Consider the following 21638-nt stretch of genomic DNA (forward strand, 5'->3'; position numbering starts at 1 on the left):
TATAAATGCCAATCCACTTCAAGGCTAAAATTTTATTTTGGAGCGGGACGACCATAGTATAACAGAGAAATCCCTAAAACCCCTTAAAAGTGTCATATGATATATTTTTTAATGAAGTATAGAGTTTCTTCCGATTTTCGGCAGGTGCAAACTAATGGATATGGGGAAAGTGTTCTATTGAGGAAAAATCAACTTTACAAAATATCTAGGCTTGTCAATCCCGTTATTTTAATAAGAGGCTTTTAAAAAGGAGGCGAGGGTTAATATTAGTATTTCATATATCAGTCATTTTCTCACATTTCGGAGGGATTGAACCCTTAGGTCCTTTCTCTCGCTACGGACTCGATCTAATTCTATCACTTATCAATAACAAAAGAATTAGGTGTTGAGATTTTTCATAAAAATTAGACACTTAAATTCCAGACGCTCGAGAAGAATATTCACATAATTGTGAGAACCGTCTACCAGAGCCGACCCTATAGTCAGTCATACAGTCTAAAGCAGCTGTTCTCAACCGGTGCTCCGCGTGTGAACTCCCAGGGGCTCTGCGACCGCTCGAGGAAAATTTAAAAAAAAACCAATAAATTTGAAAAAAATAATCAGTGCAATAAGTCAGAAACTTTGATGAATAAATAAAAAATTGGCCTCCGGGGCTCCGTCATAGGAATTACATACCGGAAAGGGCTCCGTTGGTCAAAAAAGGATGAGAACCGCTGGTCTAAAGTAAGGCCGTTGCGAGGGGGGAACTTGGGGGTCTGGTTCCCCCCGAAATGTGAGAAAATGACCGAGAAAAGGGGGAAAAAAAGGTTAAATCTGATGTTCTATCACTTTGCCCCCCCCCCCCCCCGAAATGAAAGTGGGCCTCCTGGCCCCCTCCGAACGAAATTTCTGGCAACGGGCCTGCTCTGAAGTTGATATTATTTTGAAATAGCTATAATAGCTATACAAATGTTATTGGACTAAATTTATGATATTTGACTAAATATACTGTATTAACTGAACTTGGGGATTCTTAGATACAAGGAAAGAAAAAAACTCATAGATTTTCATTAAGAATCTTCAATATTTTTTTATAGAATGAACATAGATTTGAATGAAACAGAAAAGACAAACCGACTTTTTTCGGACACAAGCTCCGTGTTCGGTTTCTTTTTTCTTTTTTTTTCCGCGTCTTTCTAGGGAATTCCGGGTATTTCCACACCCTCAAAGAGCGGTGCGACGCGTCTCTGAAAGCCGTATGTAGCTGCATTTTAAGAAGAGCTTACAAGAACCGAAACCGATATCAGATAAATGCTCGAAACATTCTTCATGCAGCTGCGCTATCATTACTGCGGTGGTTTTATTTTATTTTTTGCATCTTGCATAAGCATTAAACTACAGTCAATATTGGGGTCTCAAACCCAGTATTCACATAATACATCATGGAGATGGTGGCAAATATCGATGGTTCTCGGGCCCGGTACAAGTTTATACCTATGCCTTGAACTGCAGGTCCTGATTAGATGCTTCCATTAGGTCCATAGTGTAGTAAAAGCAATGCAACATGAATCAACGATTAATTTTTGTTGAAGATTTTTCAGCATTTCACAGAGGAACTTAGAAAAAATGCTTCTCTCGGTGTTGATGGGTGATAACTAAAGCATTAGATCTGTAATGGGGGTGGCGAAATTTGCAATGATACCTTGGCCAGGGGCGGAACTGGGGGGGGGGAGGGAACAACTGCCCCGGGAGGCAGTTTTAGGTGGTAACGAAGAACACCGTTATAAAATTATCGAATTTTAATATTGTGGGGCGGTAAAAATCCTAATTGCGGTCCTGCCTTGATTTACGGATTTTTCGGCTTACGGATATTTTTTTTCGCGTTTTTTCAGCCTTGACTAATGAACGTTTTTTGTTGATATGGATGCACACGCTAACCTAATACAGCCATGGTGTGAGCTGAATTTTCACGCAATCACCATCAGAATTTCTGCACTCAAGCCCGTTTAATACAGTATATGCTCGCCTCAAAATCACTTTCCAGACATACCTCTATTTCTCTTTCAGAAAAATGTTGATCCTTTTCATGTAAAATGAATGATCAAGTTGCATTAAAAAAAAACAAAAAACGAGCGACTAGACTTGAATGTTTTCAGTGCACACGGTAAAACGTAGCACCAAACTGAAGTCTGGACATTCTAGAGCTATCTTTCCATCTGCATGTACTAGACAGAGAAAGGATTCGACCACTTCTCGACTTTCGAACCCAAAGCAGGCATCTTCAATCGCGAGCACCATGGTGCTCCCTGAAGCACCCAGAGTGCTCGATGCTCGTGCCCGATTTCGTGCTCGCGAGCACTTAATATATTAAAATATTTATTTCGGGCATACGTATGTCTTAACTTGTCGTAAGGGTGCTCTTCTTTCGATGATAGATACTGGCAGTGCTCGCCATTAGAAAAAGGTTGAAGACCACTGCTGTAGAGCATTGTTTTTGTTCCATTGCCCCTTTCTTCAGAGATTTTTTTCTCTTATCACGCCCAACTCAAACAAACCCATGGAATCCTGTCATAACCGTAGCTTCTATCGCCCCCTGGACCATTCCATGTCCCACCAGTGGGGCGATATTGCCACCAAACATTTTGTTCCATCCCCCTCCAACTCGAACAAACCCTAGGATCCTATGCTATACCCGTAGGTTCTATCGCCCCCTAGGAACTTTTCGTCGCCGCATGGGGTGATATTGCTCACTTTGGGAAACACTTCTACAGAGCAATGTTAATGAGTTGAAATCAGTAAAATTTTTTAATGAGTGAGAAATAACTGTATTTAAAAACAAAGTTACTTAAAATTTAGGAGAATTATATAACTGAGGATTATTTTTATACTCTTCAACGAAATTTGGAGGAGTAAAATTGAATTTCGATGCGCATCTAGATGCGTATTGGCGAAAACTGATGAAGATTGATATCTGCCGTAAAGGTTGGGTCGGAATTCTATTATTTCTCTCCAATTATTACACAGATGTAGGAAAAAATTTCACGGAGGGTAATATAAAAATTGAATATTATATCATATAAGAATTATACAAATGATCGTGACCTTGTATCCTTAGTTTATATATATATAATATGTAACTTCCTTATATTTTTTTTTCGAGGAACTGTATCAATTTCTGCAGTCCTTTTGCTGTGTTTTTATTGTGTAGGAGATTGCTCCGCAAGTGTTCCATATTTGCTTCATTTGATGTATGGAAATGGAAGGGCTTAGTTAATTTTCAATCTGGGGCGTAGTGATAAGGATAAATCGATCTTACCACGTATGCATAGTTGGTTGTCAGAAATTTTGAACCTATGGAAATATGAGGGAGGAATGGCCCATGTTCCGTCAGGAACAGGGCGTGTTCCCTTTACCATTCACTAGTATTTTTGCGGACTTCAGGTTCGAACAGTGCCGTCTTAACGCATGGGCCCACCCGAGTACAGCCAACACCCCCTATAGATAAGATATAGAGGGTGTTATATTATGTATAGAGGGTGTTATATTATGTATAGAGGGTGATATATTATGTATAGAGGGTGTTGGTACAGCCCGGTGGGGGGGCCTCAAGAGAAGAGGGTCTCACAAAAATGAGATATAGTTGAATTTTTCAGGAGCATACCATGTAAATATACCTGGTAGGGCCTCGGAAGAAACACTTGGTCCGGGGACCCATGGCGCTCTTAAGATGGCCTTGGGTTGTATCTGGAAAGATCTTCCTTCCTGGACTATCAATACCCATCTCATCAGTCCACCTACTACTTCATTTACATTGATTTCCAAACGATAAAATTGAAATGAAATATGGCGATGTTGTGATCATGTGGTTCCCTTGAGTCGCCTCTTTTGCTAGGAATAAGAAGTCCTCGCTCTTTTCATTATCTATATAGGTCGCCTGACCTCTAGTCCATTTTACCACATCGCATAAGACAGTGGTTCTTAAAATACACGATTAGGCTCCTAGGGACTTCACAAACCTTTGTCAGGTGCGTCGTGGTGAGCTACCGAAATCGATTTGTATTTGTTAAATGCTTTGAAGTGGTTCTTTGTTAGACTATTCCGGAGCCGCGGATAAATGTTCATCATGGCAAGAGCACCGCTGATGACAAAAGTTTGAAATCCACTGGCATAAGGGGACGCCTATGACCCATACTGGAGGGTTTACAGTAGGGCTTGACAAATCGAGAAAAAGTTAGGTGCCAACCAAATTTCTTAGGAGCCAGGAATATTTTTTCCTCCAACGAGTTTCACCATGTAAAAAAACCAAAGTAATTTTTTTAGGCTTGCATAAATTCTGAAGATTCTGCACTGTCATCAGAGACTCCAGTGTGGTCATCACACATGGCAAAATTTTAGGCATCAACGTCGATTGTTTAGTCGCTTTTGTTCCATGGTGACCTGGCGCTTGGGATTCGTCGATTTCTGGTTTACAGTAGTGTAAAATAAAAAGTCTTTAGTTTTTCATCTTCATTTAAATTCTTCATCCGATTGTAAAGCTGTTCATTTTAGCCTTCATCGAGTTTTCATGTTTTTTATAGAACTTTTTAGTGTGTTTTTTATTAACTTATCTAAGCGAATTAAATGATTTTCCTTAGCAACTTATTGGAGATTGCCTTTCGGCTACGAATGCGATTCCGGAACGAATCATCTTTGTTAGTCGTCTTACTAATTTCAACTCGCAGATGAAATTTTTTTTTCTTGCCTCCGAAACCAAGGTTTTATGAAAAACAATTGATGCGTACTACACACACACACACATTAGGTTCGTTTACACAGATTTCAGGAAATATGGACTTTGTTTAAGGACCTGATTGCGGCCACGAGGCAATTTAAATTTTATGAAGCTATCATTATAAAAACAACTTTTTATTTTCCATTTAGTACGTTGCGCAGGAATAAGTACATTTATTGCAATTTTTATCAAAAGATAGGTGTTTGTGTTTCCTATGCGCGTTGTTTTGTTCCTATGTGTTTCCCTAAGTTTTAGTCCCACTGAAATAGTATTTACTGTATACAGGGTGATTCAAAACTCAACGTACAAGTTTTTAGGGGAGGTATGAAACACAAAAACAAAACAGAATCACAGGAATGTATGACTGGGAACCCCAACCTAATCAGCTGGAAGATAAACGAAGATGCAGAAATGATAATCCAATAACGGGTAAAAAAACTCTTTGTTTAGTAATAATTTACACGAGGACAGTACGTGTACACGCCAAGTTTCACAACAAGTGCTCAAAGTTCTTACCATCCACAGTTCTGCACAAGAAAAAAAAAAGAAGAGAGATTCTGTTGTTTTCTGATTCTGTTTTGCTTTTGTGTTTTCTACCTCTCCTGAAAGTTTGTACGCAGAGTTTTGAATCACCCTGCATATATGCCTTTGCATGTGTGTGTGCAAAATCGTACCCCAACTTAGCATTATTGCGAATTCGACTCACTCGCTTATCGTCGGACCCACCCACTGTTTTCCGAAAAAAAATAATTTTTAAGTGATTTCATTCCCCTCTAAAATTTTAAGGGGTAGTTTTGTGAGTAGAGGGTGTTTTTTTTTTAAAAATGAAAATTAGACAAATAACCCCATTTAAAAAATTCCCTGAAATTCGAAGCGGTATTTTCACTCCCGAACGAAATTTGCAGGAGTAAAAATTGAACTTTTTGATGCGTATTATCGAACACCGGTCCCACCTATTGCGTAACTCCGGGGTATTACTGTACGAAATAAAAAGTATTCAACTAATTATCTAGATAAAGTCAGCAAGAAGCAGGAATATCGACGAAAGTTCAGCCCCGCCAACTCACCCAACATGTCCGGAACGTGAAACATCCTGTTATGCAGGAAGATATTCTCCGAAAGTTTTTTTTTTTTTTTTTTAAATGTTCCTTATGTAATATTTAATTCGATGCTTCTATCATATTATATATATTTTTTTGGTAGCCTTATTTTGCCCCTTTCCCAACGCCTCTACTATCAGCGATTTCTCTCTCTTTTCTCGAGAGAGAGTGAGTTACGTCTACATCGCGAGTCTACGTCACGGGAGTTACCACCCCGTCTTCCTCATATCCTGTTCGGGGTCGCTTTGGCGGTTTTTTTTTCTTTCTCTCTTTATTTTTTTCCTTTACTAGTTTCCCGGAGAGAGAAGGCGAAGAGAGAGAGACTATTTTTCTCTGTCCCATTCGCGTTCCCGTTCGGACGATGCAAGTGTGTTGTTGTGTGACTCTCTCTCTCTCTCTCGAAAAACCCTCGGTCTTTTTTCGGGCTGAATAAGAGGTGAGTTTTTAATTCGTTTCTCGTTTGTTTGGGTAGCCCCCCACCTTGCGAAAAAGTTTAATACGTTATTTTCGTATGTGGAAAAGAACGCGATGATGTCCTGTTACAGGTGGTTTTTTTTTTTTCTCTCTCTCCTTTCCCGCTCGTTGGCTGCTTATTTCACGTGGCACGACACACACACACATACCCGCTTATTGCGCTGCCTTGTGTGTATAATATCCTCTCTCCCCTCAACTTTTTTACCGTAGAATGCGCGTGCGTGGCGGGATATTTTCCACGGGTTTTTTTTTTTATTTCACAAAAGCGTCGCCAATTACACGCGTTGAAGTTGGAACTGTTTTAGGCATGTATTCTCCGCGTTGGCGGGATGTACAGAAGTTATGTTTCTATCTATCTCTTCCCCCACACCCCATTTCCACTTCTCTCTCTCTCATCTATTTCATTGCTATCGTGAATTGGTAGGCGTATCCCAGGATTTTTTTTTCCGCGCATGTATAAAACATGCTTGAAATGGGAGTTGGAACATTTATGCATGTATCATTCTCTTGTAATGAGAATGAAACTTAATTTTTTGATTTTATGGATACGCGCTGGAAAGTTGAGAATAAGTTGGGGACTGAGAATGAGATTACATTCCGAACACAAACACAGTGAAACCTCACTCGATATAACAATAAATTCCTCTTAACGAAATTTTTTCAAATCTTGTTTGGGATTAACTATAGTGTAATATTAACCCTTAAATGCATGTTATTTCTTTTTCTAGCTGATAATTTTCTTCATAGTGACCGACACGTACAGAGCCTGAAAAATCTACTGAAAAACTACTTTCTTTGTAATTCAAACTATAGTAAGAAAAAAATACAAACCAACATTTTAACAAATTTACGAAATCACAGCCACCATGCTTTGCAACAAAGATTTTTCGTTAATTGGGACATCTACCAGCCAATTCAAAATTAAAATAAAAACAATATGACCTCACCTTATGTGCAAAGGCGATTCTGAATTTTTTATCTTCGAAATGGCTGCAGTAAAATGAAAATTTAAAGGACGCTTTTCATGTATGCAAAGCAATTTAGAGAGGAGTACAATATCTTTTGCTACGATAAATCCCTCTATGACGATATTTTTTGAAAATATTTTGAAACCACAATAACGGTATTTTTTATATTCCCCTCAAAATCACCTTCAATATATTTTTGATTTCCTCATCAGATTTGTGTTCTTCCCAGGACCTATAATATCGATATTTTGCACTACCGGATCACTGAAAGTGTTAATGAAGTTGTCGGTGTTGTGCTACTTTTTCGATGTAGTACACATCGGATGAAACAACTAATTTGATTTTATTCATCAAGTAAACAATTAGAATTTTTTGCTGTGAATAAATACTGTACTTGTAAATGCATTTTACAAGGGTACTAACAACACCAATTCACGAGAGATGTCAACAACCGCATACATTTGGTGTTGCCCGATGATAATGTTGCCTCCTCTCCTTATAACGATAACTCTCCTCTGAAACGATATTTTATCTTCGTTCTTATTGTATGGTTAGATCGAGGTTTCACTATATATCAACTTGGTCTCTTCCGGGGAATTTTATTTCAAGCACATGCAAAAAAAAAAGAAAAAGAAAAAAGGGTTAAAACATTTTCTCTCATGCATTTATCGAGTTTAGTTGTGAACAGGGACAGAGAAAAATTACAGAATAACAAATATAGCCTACGGAACGGGAGGAAAATAAATATCACGAGGAAAAGTTTGAGAATTTTAATTTGCAACACTTTTAAGTCTACAATCATCGATTACTTTCAACAGTTGAGCTTGTAATTGAGCAGGGCGAAATAGTCATATCGACAAAAAACACGTGGGTAAGTTCAGGGTCGTCTCAACGAGTTCCGAAGCCATTTTGAAGTGGGGAGGGGCCCTTTGAGCCCAATTTTATTTTAGAAATTATTAGGGCTGGGAATCGATTAAAGTTTTAAACTGGTTAAATTAAAAAATTTCAATCGATTAATCGACTGATTAATGAAATTTTAATCGAACATTTTCTAATGCTCGTATTGGTAACTGGTAATGCCGATGTTGGTCAATTAATATATAATAATAAAAATATTGATAAAGTAATAATTAATAACAATATTAATTGATGCATAAAAATATATTCTATTCATTTTTTTTTTTTTTTTTTTGCACGTACCTATCCTCAGAATGGATTTAAATTAAGATAGGAATAGATTTTTTTTAAGAAATGAGAAGGTCGCCGTATATTCTGCAATTTCTTTAGTGGGAGAATTTGGTTTTTTTTTAATTTTAAAAGGTATTTTTTTAGGTTGATTTCAAAACTTTTGATTTTCATATACTGTTACTTTTCCCCCTTTGAAACTGCTCTCAAATAGTACTGGTCGAGGAGGGAGCTGATATTTCCTGAATCACAAAAGTGCTGCTCACAATGAAAACAGCAAATTTTGGTCTTGTCTTCCAAAATTTTCATGAAACTCTATTTGAAATTGAAATCATCACTGGTTTAACGTTGAATGGACTTGTATTTCTTCATGTCGAAAAATTTTATCAAAATATTGATTCAAAATTTCTAGATACGGACTATCATCTGAAATGGTATATGTAGGATATACATAATTTGAGGCATGTAATCGGTTTAGTCAAATCAAGTTAAATTACGAACGCTTAATAAAAATTTTAATCGAGTTGATTAATTCAACTGAAATTGTTAACTGCGATTAATCAGACCAGTTCTAGAAATTATTCATATGCGTAATATAGTTCAATATTTTAGAGGTGCCTTCATTGGCGTACGCAAGGGGGATGGGGGTGTTCTAACCTTCCCCTTGAGAGGAAAGAAAATTGAACCCCCCCCCCCCCCGGGAAAATTCTGCGTACGCCTATGGGTGCCTTTCACCCATCCGTTGAGACGCCACTGCGCTTTGTAAATGGTTATTCCAAATTCCGCACAATTTTGTATAAATAATTGAAAAATTTTATTCTTGAATTAAACCAGTGTCCCAAAAACTTTTTGTTCCATTGCCCCCTCCTTCAGATCTCTCATCGCCCCCAACTCAAGCGAACGCATAGGATCCTATGTTATACCAGTAGCTTCTATCGACCCCCCCCCCCCCGGAGCATTTCATCGAGCGATATTGCTCACTTTGGGAAACACTGAATTAAACTAACAATAGTTTTATTATTTGAGTTTTTGTGCTCAATATGAATTGGAAAGTGTTTACGATTTCACTAAACGTGGACAGTCATGATATACAGTATCGTATTTGCTTCCTCCCTTCATATAAAATTCATTATTTCACCTTTCGAATGGTTTGTAACTTTGTTGCAGTTTTATAACCCGGATGTCAGATTTTCGAGAAGCGCGAACTCTGTCTTACAAGAGCTTGTATTTACATAAGATTTCTTTTTTATTGATAAAGATTAGTACGGAATCGCCACTTTCAAGTTAAAATTTGTGTTATTGACGTGACTTCATCTAATATCCAATTAATCAGCTGGAGTTTTCCCCTCACTCGTTTCGAATACTATTCTTTGAATTTCTGTGTCTGTCTTCAAAATAATAATTTGCGGTTCATAAGGAATTCGTGAGATTGACTCAATTTTGGTTACAGTAAGATTGTATTCTCGAAAAAGCTATTGTATAGGGCAGGGACGTAACTAGGATTTTTGTCGCCCCCACAGCTTTAAAATTCGATAATTTTGTAATGGTGTTCTTTGTTCCCACCTAAAACAGCCGCCCCCTAAATTTTGCCGCCGGATGCAATTGCCCCGCTCTCCCCTCCAGTTACGGCCCTGGTATAGGGAGTCGTAGCTATTATGGATAGTATTATAGGATATTGTATATATGTGTATAGAAACTATTGCAGATATTGTATATAGGGAGTTGTGGAGTTTTGTAATTATGGTTTTTTTCCCCCTTGATCCAAAAAATCAAGTTCTCCATCGTGCATGTAAATAAAGTAAAAGTGGTTTGAATACATACTGTATACATATGCATGTGGTGGGAATAAATCGATTTCTTATGTGACAATTTTGTGTTCAGATCAAATGGTTGGAATTCTATGAGAATTTGTTATGAAACATTGAGAAATAAGTTTGTTGCTTTCGAAATTCGGACATATTTCATGCAATTCTCGTCACTTTTTTAACTTGCCTTTCACGTCATATGGGATAAAAAAAAATTCGTGCAATTATTGCTTAACTTTTTTTGATAGTTTTTGTACGAACCATCCAGTTGGATATGATTCGCGATAGTAATGATACAGTTCAGAAGTTAGCTTTAATTGGATTGGATTTAAGTTGGATTTTAAAGTCGTAGTATTATTTGATTTTTTTAGTCATATCCTCAAAAAAGAAGATAAATTCAAATATATGTGACCTGATTTTTTTCGTACTCACGTGAGGATCAAATTGGCTAATCGTAATTTACTTAATGATTGAAGATAAATGCAAATTGACTAAAGATCAGTACGATTTTCCGAGTGCTTTTTTTTAGAATTAAAAAAAAAATTCAGACAAAATAATATCAGTCGTGAAATCTTGAATGAAAAATTGGAGGAAGACACAAAGTTATCGAATGGATTTTCTAGTTTTCGAAGTTGAAACAAAATTATTTTCAATTAATTTTTTTACTTTCAAAGTCCCAAAAAAAGTGTTTGTAACTTAATTATTCAATTATTATCAAAGATTTAATAAATTAAAAGGAAATAAATTACATTTATTTATTCGGTAAAGAAGTCGACAGAAAAGTGAGTGATGCCGGCATCAAGTATGGTTTTGTGTTATGTTGAAGATTGTCTGTAAACTCGGAGCAAACAAATTTTGTTAATCGGTTTACACGGTCTGCATTTATTTTTAAACGACAAAGCTATGTTCTCAAAATTCCTTTGCTTTTTTTTATGCAATATTTCCGTTAAAATATACAGTAGAATGACTACACCTGATGTGAGGGCAACAAATAGATTTTTTTTTCTTTCGTTGCTGTCTATAAAAAGAGTAGTGATATATGCATATTAGAATTGCCTTTTTGTGAAGTTGCATTCTTTTCTTCTGTCAGTCGTGACCGTTTTGTTATTTTTATTGGCTGTCGAAGCCAAAAGGCATTCAGGTACAAAAAAAAGACCATAGTAGAGTTGAGGTAAAACCTGTCTTTTGGGCCTTAATCAGGATTTAGCACTAGACCGCGAACAGTTCATATAACGCTATTTCGTGGCTCTTCTTTTTTTTCCCGTTATTCTATCTCCCTCCAGTAACATTCCAGAACAATTCATAGTAAATGGGAGGCACCCCGTCGACCCGGTCGACCGGAGAGGCAGTTGTTGGGTTGCTAAAAGAATCCAAGCAACTTCTCCGTTCCTGTAAAGATTTGTTTCCAGGGATAGGAGGGCACTTCCCAAAAAGAAATTATACTGGAGCAAGGGAAGAAGAACGTTGTAGGCCCGCCCCTACGTGTAATTTTCTCACTCTATACCCTGTTATGTATGGTATGAAACGTTTGGGTCTGTTTTAAGTTGGCTAGGATATCTTTGAACGCTTCAGTAAATCAATTTCATAAATGGAAAAAAAATTCAAAATGAATAGCTCTTCAATTGCTTTTAAACTCGAAAATATAAACCTATATACAAGATATACAGAAGACTGGATGTTGTGAAGATATTTATTATTTGAGATGTTAATTTTTTTTTTTTTTTTTTTTTTTTTTTGCCTCCCGGTAAAGGCAGAGATGAGTTTTATTCCTTCCTTAAAAAATTAACATCTCAAATAATAAATATCTTCACAACATCCAGTCTTCTGTATATCTTGTATTAACAAGTGGAGAGCGACATTCATGTCATATAAACCTATATGATTTTCTATGATTTGGGAGGCCTGAATCCCTCTCGTTAAGACGCCACTGTTCATGCATGCATGCAGTAGGACTGTGTACCATTCGTTCTCCAGGAGGTAAATGACGAAAATAAATAAATGTAATACGTGTTAGTTTTTCCCCCCATCACTATTTCGCTTCTGGAACTCAATACCACCTTTTAAAACGTGGCTCCTGCTCTGATGGGGATGTTTCCAGGAACAAAGATTCTTCTTTGGAAAGTTGCCATGAAGGTTGAAGGGAGAAGAGCCTCATATGATGGTTTCGGGTAGTAGCTTTCCGACCTTGAGTTCGGTTTTCGGGATAATTACGGAGCTTCTTTTTTTTTTGTTAAATATTACTAATGTTGCATAACACCCCCAAAATTATCCGCATAAATGGGAAATAGTATGTGCACAGCGAAAAAAAAAATTACAGTGGATCTCCAACTTGGAGCGTTTTTGAAAAGAAGAAAAAAACCGTCATGTGTGAAAACCATTGTAAATGGAAATCTTGATGAGGGGCCATTCAAGTATCGCCACGTCAGCATCGATGGGGGGGGGGGGGATGTTCCGATGTTCCGACTTTTGATGACAAAGGGGAGGGGGGGGGTTTGATAATGTAAACGTGATCAACCACCCTTTATGAAAATATGAAATATTTTTAATGGCATCTTACTCGGTGCGCCAAAAACGAGAAAAACCTTTCGATAGTTTGTGGGCACTTGAAGTAACATCCCCCCCCCCCATTGATAAGTGCCCTACAAAGCCACTTTAGTGATCTCTAAAGGTTTCACGGATCCTTCAAGTGCTCTGGAAATGTGTCCGAGCGCTTAAGGGCTCTGGAACTGTGCCACCCATCACTCAAGTTATCCGTAATTATATGCCGCGGATCACTTAAATAATCTGAGAATGCGCCGCGGGTAACTTGAGTGATGTAGAACCGCACTGGGGGCCACTTAAGTGCTCTAAAACTACATCATATGCCACTCAACGGATCTATAAATGTGTCACGGATCGGTTAAGTGTTCTGGAACTGTGTCCCGGGTCATTTAAGTGATCTGAAAATGTGCCACGATCCGCTTAAATTCTCTGGAATTGTACCACGGGACAATTAAGCGATCTGTAAATGTGCCGCTCAGTTCATTTTTACAAAATTAGGTTTGAGGAAGGCAGGCCGCATCAGATAACCACCAGGGCTATATTTGGTCCGCGGGCCAAGGATCTTTATGCGATTTATCATTATATGGCTTAGAGGGTGAGTCACGATGAATTTATTAAAGATAAATTTTGAGTTCATAGCCTTCAAATAACATTGAAATTAACAGAAATTGATTAACATATAAAGATATTTTCTTCCGAAATTTCAATTTAAAAAATATTTTTTATTAAAAAAAATAAATTTTTGATCGTCTAGGGGGGGGAACGAGGCCCCCTATGGTCCCCCTGTGTACGTCTCTGATCCCACCAATATGCGTTAGGATTCAGAGGGGCAGAGCTGATGACAAAATTTTGCTGACAAGGGGGGGGGGGTCAAAAATGGCTGAAAATTTGCTTACGTAATACTTGAACGACCCCTGAGTACAGTACTGCAGTGATCTCCCCATCTAAAAGTCTTGCCACAGAGAGCAACAGGCCTACAACGATAAATCATATCATTCAATCATTACACTTCACTCATAGTTAGAAAAACTGGTGGCAGATGGCAGCACTACACATAACAAGCATCACACAGAAACAAACTTCACGCCAGGTTTCACTTCACGTACCCGCACATGTCGGTGTGTCCCGCCCAATAGGTGTCTTCTACAGTCGCTGTGCGGTCATGTGGGCATCGTGCTGGACTCTTGTCCTGAGGATACGAATTCGAACCCTGTTGACGGCTCAGTGGTGGTTGGCTGAAGTTGGTTTTCTTCTGTTTTCCAGCTTCGAGGCTCGAATGCGAGCCGGTTTCCCATTTGAAAAAGTCTCTCGGTGCTACCATCAGTTGTAAACGTCTCCTCCAAATAAGATCGAACTCTGGAGCCAGGCACGGATCCGGAAGATGGGTGGTCATATCTAATAATAGCTGAATTAAATGGTCTGTGTAAAATAGGAAACGGACCTGCGCAATAGATATATCCCCTCTGGGTCCTCACATGTATGGCCGTCTCAACATCATACGTCCCCGCGCAAAGTGATGCTATGGGACTGCATACTTACATTTGAAAAACACGGCATCAGATCTCATTTTGAACCCCCCCCCCCCCCTTACAGATATGAGGCTCCTGGTCAAGTCCGCATGTGCTTGTGTTGAAATTATTCTGGTTGTATGGACATTTCTGCTAGATTTTGAAGATACGTAGTCGAATTTTTTCCGACCATATTTCACTTGAAAGCTTTATTTCTTCACTGTTTGTGGGGTCCCCTTCACCACTTTGTAGTGGCTCCCTCCCTTTTTATCCGTGGCCCTTGTAGAGTACGCCAGAGGCCACATGGCCGAAGGTTGAGAACCACTGCAGTACTGTGTTAGTAAAAGTAGGCATAACAAGAGAAAATAAGTCGTACTAAGCGGGACCATTTTGCGAGAGAAAAAATGGTCTTGGAAAGATTTTTTACATACTGTAGTACCTGTTTTTAATTGCTATCAATTTATCTGTTTTTCCTTGCATCTGGTGCAGGGGCGTAGCCAGAAATTTCGTTCGGGGGGGGACCAAAGTGACAGAACAATGGATTTGGCCATCTTTTTACCTTTTTTCGGTCATTTTCTCACATTTCGGGGGGGGGGACCAGACCCCCAAGTTCCCCCCCCCCTCGCTACGCCCTTGATCTGGTGCATTTTCCGGCACAGCAAATGATGTTCTCTTCTTTAAGGTGGGATGGCCAAATATACAAGGTGCACAGCTAACAGCTCGCACCGCAATTTATTAGCGAATCGTTGATCCTAGAGACTTTCGAATTAGAAAAAGTATCCAAATAACGTGTATACTCAGGTACATCATTCACGTTGCAAAGGATTGTGTAGTTATTAAAATAAAAATAAAAAACTTCTTACACTGACATTTTGTGCTCAAAAACCCAATTAGAAAGTCTCTCTCCTGGAGAGAAAAAGTGAAATATTGGAACTAAAGCGAAAATGTTTTTCCCTCATTTTTATGTTTTCCAACTTTTCTCCGATTTTTGAATTCAAAAGTATCTCAGCGAATATTGCGTTTAGAAACGTGGAATCCTTTTTTGTTAATCTGCAACATGAATAATGTACCTGAGTTCTACGCGTTATCTGGATACTTTTCTTAATTGGAAGTATACGGTTCGCCAGTAACTTGCGGTACGTGTTGTTAGCTATGCACCCTATATATATATCGTGATCCTCACGAATTCCCAAGAGATTTGTATGATCTGTCCAGGTAATTTGTTAGTGTTAGTAGATACACATCCATGCCCAAACCGGGATTCGAACCCAGACCTGCATAGTCAAAGGCTAGCTCCCTAACCACTAGACTGCCAGGCGGCGATTTGCTGGTAATTTAATATTTACCAGCAAAATATTAAATTACTTATTTCTTAATTATTCTGTTTCTTTTGAATCTTTGTTCACGGCATTTCATAAAGAAAGCGAATTTTCTTAATTTTATGTGTTATTTTTTAAAAAAAATGGACGCATAGCAATACCATTTCCTCATGCAAAAACTATGGCTGCACTCACATTCTAATTTTGCCTTTTTTTTTTTTTTCTTTCTTTCTAGTTGTGAAGCCAGAAAATATGAAAGAAATTTATCGAAACTGGACTTCTCTGCCTCAGCAAGGAAAAAAAACAACCATATTTTTTTGTCGAACTTTAAAAAATATCTAGTCTCCAAAACCGCTTCAGGGTGGAGTCCGTGTCGTATACAGAACACAAACTACGCAATTTCACGCCATTGATTTCGTTTTTGACCGAACTTATAATATTTGTTTACACTTTCCGTTGTTGTTTTGGAAATTTTATATGGCCAAATGAATTCTTGTTATTTTGTGCATTTATTTGAGTTCTAGTTTTTATGGTGTGAATGAAAATTTGTGTTCGTATAGTATATGTATTGCGTTTTTTCAATTTTGTATTTGAATAATTTGTTTGTGAATATTTTGATTTTATTGTTTTTCATTTTGTTTGTGAATATTTTGATTTTATTGTTTTTCATTTTGTTTGTGAATATTTTGATTTTATTGTTTTTCATTTTGTTTGTGAATATTTTGATTTTATTGTTTTTCATTTTGTTTGTGAATATTTTGATTTTATTGTTTTTCATTTTGTTTGTGAATATTTTGATTTTATTGTTTTTCATTTTGTTTGTGAATATTTTGATTTTATTGTTTTTCATTTTGTTTGTGAATATTTTGATTTTATTGTTTTTCATTTTGTTTGTGAATATTTTGATTTTATTGTTTTTCATTTTGTTTGTGAATATTTTGATTTTATTGTTTTTCATTTTGTTTGTGAATATTTTGATTTTATTGTTTTTCATTTTGTTTGTGAATATTTTGATTTTATTGTTTTTCATTTTGTTTGTGAATATTTTGATTTTATTGTTTTTCATTTTGTTTGTGAATATTTTGATTTTATTGTTTTTCATTTTGTTTGAATATGTTTATGAATATTTTGATTTCACTCATTATGTAGTTATTTTCAATCTGATATCATATTCTATTGGATTTTTTTTTAATGGCAGTGTGAGTAACTATTCGCTCATTGTGTTTACAAATTTGGTTTCAAAAATTTTATATAACTTTTTTACCCAGTGCGTATTTTAGTTTCATCTTTTATTACTCCTGCATTGTATATATGAGCTTCATCGATGAGTGTTTTTTTTCTTGATATTTTGTGCTTAACATAAAATTGTATCATTGGCATATGAAATATTTCACTGTTTCTGATCGTTTAAAAATCCTAAATTTCAGGTAACGGAGATCTGCAAGAAGACTCGATAACTGGGAAAAGCATAAGCGAGATGGTGTCGAAGCTCTCGTCGCTTGTTTGCCCATGCTGCTTGAGACATTTCAACAGGAAATATGACTTGAAAAGGCACATGTTCCTTCACTACCTGCCCAGAAGATTCCCTTGTACCTTCTGTCCGAAACAATACTCCAGAAAGGACAATCTGAACGAGCACATGTTCCAGAAGCACGGGCTCAAGCCTTCCAGTAGAAAACAGAGGGCAACTTCCAGACAAGAATCCGAGATGGCTTTCATAAGCATGGCTTCGTGATGTCTATTAACATTAGTAGGACGCGAGGCTATTGCTTTTCCTGAAGCTTTGACCGGAAATTCAAACCGAATTATCTATCACAGTGTTATTATCATCAACCGCTGGTCGCGGACCGGTGCCGGTCCATGGGAATTTTCTGCCAGTTCGCGAAAGATTTTGCCCAATTCATAAAGGCAGCTAAATAATTTAAAATTTAATTTAAAATATATTATGCTCTTAATATAGTGGATTTTAATTCTATCTTACCCCGTCAGCAGGTTTGCGAATTATTTTTACTACGTGTTTATTTTTTGCGGGCCCGTAAATTATTTATAAAAAATTTTTCCCATGTCAGCAAATTATTTATCCTATTTATTTAATTTTTACGGTCCGGAATTTTTTTACCCGTTTATTATTTTTTTGCCATTCCACAAATGATTTATTTTAAAAATAGTATTTTTTTTTTTTTTTTGCCGGAAAAAATCATTTTGTCTATAAATCATTTCTCCTATTTATTTACTGGCACTTTAGTATTGGCAGTGGATTATTTCCACGGTCCGTGGATTATTTCTCCCATTTATTAATTTTTTCCCCCTGGTTCGCAAAATATTTCTTTCATTTTCGCGGCCCGTGAACATTTTCAACCACTTTCACCTGTCCGCAGTTGTAAAAAGGTTAGAGAACACTGACCTATCATACGCACATTTTTCTTTTCTTTTAATACGTTATCATTTTGTATACAGTATTATGTTTTATCACGTGTTTCCGAGTTTGAAAGAAAATCGATTTTTTTTAAAAATTATAATAATTGGGTGAATTTGTTTTTGAATCATCATCATAATCATATTTTCATTAGTTTTAGTTGACGATCAGGTTTGCTCGTTAGTTTTATGGGAACGTCGATTTCTCGGGGAAAAGTCTTATAATATGCATTCATCCACAGCATTTTCTCAAAGTGTGCGTCGCGGCTCTTGAGAGCGTCGCTGTGAGCAGACGATAGTGATGTGTGACGATTCAGCAGGGTTGACAAATAAAAAAAAAAAGATATATATATATAATATATAGGCTCCAAGCATTTTTTGGCCCCGACAAAATCTGTCCAAAATAGTGTATTTTTGTCTTGCCCGGAACTTGGGGACCTCTTTTCGCATTAGCAGACAAGCTGACTTAATTTTCGATAATTTTGTGCTGTTCTCAGACTTCATTCAATGCAGTTGTGACACGCAAAAAAATATTAGGTGTCAATGTAAATTTTTTTATTAGCAGTGGCGATTTGGCGCCTGGATTTGCCGAGTCTTGCTATTCAGTTCTATGAAGTGGTTCTTTTCGATATTATTCTGGGGCATTGTCCCCACAAGGGCAGGACTAATAGGACTCTAGGCCTGGTGCGATTTTTATCTTTTTTTGTTTTTTTACACTATGAATTTACTTTAGAAGTGCCCGTCAAAGTTCTCAGCCTAGGGGGACTGAATGCAGGATGTGAGGGCCATGTTCTGGGGAACCAGGAATAAACAATAACTGATGTGAGAGAGCTGTGTATGGCAAAAGGTTTTAGAACCACTGCACTATAGATTTAAATTTAAGACAGTCTATAAAGCACAAAATAAATCCGATCGGGAAGCATTATGTTACGGAAATGAAACCCACGAGTAATGCATTTCATTCTTAGACGCTATTGACGTTAGCATGAGAACAAATGTTCTTGTTAAAAATGTTCAAATTTATTTTCATTAAGCTATTTATACGAACAAATTCGGCTGTAACCGTATTTACAGTAAGTAAGTAAACAGCTGTTTTTATATTTTTACATTAAACGTGTTCAAAAAAGTGTGTAGAAGTATATTTTTAAAGGCACTTTTTTTGTGTATGTATCTTTGCACAGTTTTTTTATATGTGAGTGTCAGTAATAAATTATGTATATATTTTTCAATGAACGCATTGTTTTTCCTTTTCCCCTCCCCCACGTCGAGATAATTCTGGGCTGGCCGGAACGTGTTTCGAAGATTTAATGTCTACATCAAATATGTTGGATAGAGGGAAATATATATTTCTCTCTCGGATCACTCGTTCTATGAAAAAAAATATTTTATAGGAGGACGTCACGGCATGAGATAGAAAAAAAAAAAACCTATACAGCCCCGTCAGATGTACCAATCCGTGCCATATCGTGCCTAATTCGTATTACTCATTATTCCACTTTGCCACGATCGATGTGTGCAACACGTTCAATTTACGTTGACTTTTTCCGTAACTTATGTGATGAGTCATCATAGGCCTTTTTTTTTTTTTTTAGCTGCAGGAATAAAAAACATGACAAAAAATTGTAAATTTACTTCTGTTCGTCACGATGAAATTCTTGTTATTGGTGATATACGTATATCGGTACGTGTGCGCCTTTTCGTTGGATTTACGTGTATCGGATTGTACTTGCTTGATAACGGAAAATACTTCCGGGGAAGGAGTGAGATTATGGTCGATACCTGTTCGTGGAAATAAATGAAGGATGCATCATCGGCGTTCAAGCAGAAATCACCAAGTCCAGTTTTGAGATTTTTGTCAATTCAAATTTTTGAGTCGTTATGAAAGATAGTAACAATTATTTTGAAAATTTCTAGCTCCGGCAGTAGATTTATTGATGTTTAGATAACTGGTTCACGTGGGTCATATCATGAAATAATTAATCGGAAATTCTAATCAGCTGCAGCTTTTACTGTGGACTTGATTACTTTTGTTTGGACGCCGACGATATGGATCGCGAACATACTCGTCATACCAAACGAAGAGAATTTGTGGCAATACAGTTACGGAAGGATCAAGATGGTGAAAGAAGATGAATGAAGATGCAAGCTGGAAGCTCTACTTTTTTTTTACATTTGTTTTTCGTTTAACCTAACTTGTTTTCCAGTGAAATCGTAAACAGATTTCCTTTTCATATTTATTTACAGGACCTAGTATATACTACAACATTAATGTTGTAATTGCCTTTCCAGTGGTTATTATTCTAAGATTAATTCGTATTTAACATTAGGATTTTATATTTATTTTTCACTGAGGCACAAACGATAAGTTATATTTATCGTACGTGATCTTTGAGTGAATTTAGGTTAAATTTTTTTCATTTTTTGATTTGGTTCTTATTCATGTATTTTTCGTTCATTTTGGATTATATGTTTTTGATTAATTTACCAATAGTATGTGTTTTTAATATGTATTTTGTCTAAAATAAAGATTTACTAAAAAAATTTTTTTTTCTTTTGTGTTTCGTGTGTTTTTTTAGACCTTGTCGCCAAAAGAGCCAAGAGAGGTGAAGTTGAAGAGATGCTGACCCAACTCGAAGAACCGATCTGTCCTTTCTGCAGGAGGATATTCTCTAGCCGCGGAAACCTGAGGAGGCACATGGAAATACACATAATGCCAGATCGCAAGCGCTTCCAGTGCGACATTTGCCTCAAGAAGTATAAGAGGAAAGACTATCTCAAAGAACACAAGATGACCGTCCACAGTCCCAGGACCAAGTGGAAATTTTTGCCCATCATGGCGCCGGATGTGACCATCTCGAACGTATCGTCGGTCTCGGACAAGGCAGTAGATAATAATAAGGACCTTCAAATTACTCCCTGTTGTTGATTTTCTTTCTCCCCTTCTTTTTATCTTTTCCTTCTTATGGTCAGCCAGTTTTTACATTCCTTGTTGTAGATATACACGCTCGACCGGAAGTTGACTTTCGACTTCCTCTTTTCCAAGAATGTACCATAAATCTATATACAGACAGACGTAGGTGGCAGGAGAGTTCATTCCTCTTCCCTTTCCATTTATTAGCACCATTTGTTATATGATCTTTCACAAGATAGATCCCAAAAGTCTAATTTTTTTAAAATACAAAATTTTGCTGTATTTAATTTATCAAATACTGTATACATATCTAATTGAGGCGATCCTGAAAAAATTTCCATACAACTTCTCAAATTAGTCATATTTGTGAAGTTGTTTTCAATGATCTCCAAGTAGAGACACAGGAACGGGTTCAAGTTTTTTGCGGCCTTCTCTAAAATGGGTTTTCCCAGTTCTTTAGTGTCCATGTGAACACCCTGGTGCGCGCCAGATTGACATTTGCACCCGGGAATGACTATTACTATTTCATGGTCATAAAAAAACATTCGACAATAAAAATTTGGACGATAGTGCTAATATGTCCCCCAAGCACTTAGAGGTTAGGAGGTTGTCACGGCCAGAAAAAACGATTATCTATCCAGGATCGTAACTACATACTTTTC

The 21638-nt window shown here is 37.0% G+C and overlaps 1 protein-coding gene and 1 long non-coding RNA gene across 2 annotated transcripts in view; both read left to right on the top strand.

Annotated features, from left to right (window-relative positions):
- LOC149076891 (uncharacterized) overlaps positions 1 to 21638 on the top strand; it is a 278256-nt gene that overhangs the window by 139372 nt on the left and 117246 nt on the right. The window lies entirely within an intron of this gene.
- Positions 5650 to 20640, top strand: LOC149076892 (uncharacterized). Its single transcript, XR_016194122.1, has 2 exons — positions 5650 to 6286; positions 15886 to 20640. It is a non-coding gene; the product is annotated as an uncharacterized LOC149076892 (long non-coding RNA).

The sequence above is a fragment of the Pholcus phalangioides genome, unplaced genomic scaffold (assembly GCF_987345545.1).
Source record: "Pholcus phalangioides strain wild (caught in Gottingen) unplaced genomic scaffold, Ppha-v1.0 ptg000015l_1, whole genome shotgun sequence".
Lineage (NCBI taxonomy): Eukaryota > Metazoa > Arthropoda > Arachnida > Araneae > Pholcidae > Pholcus > Pholcus phalangioides.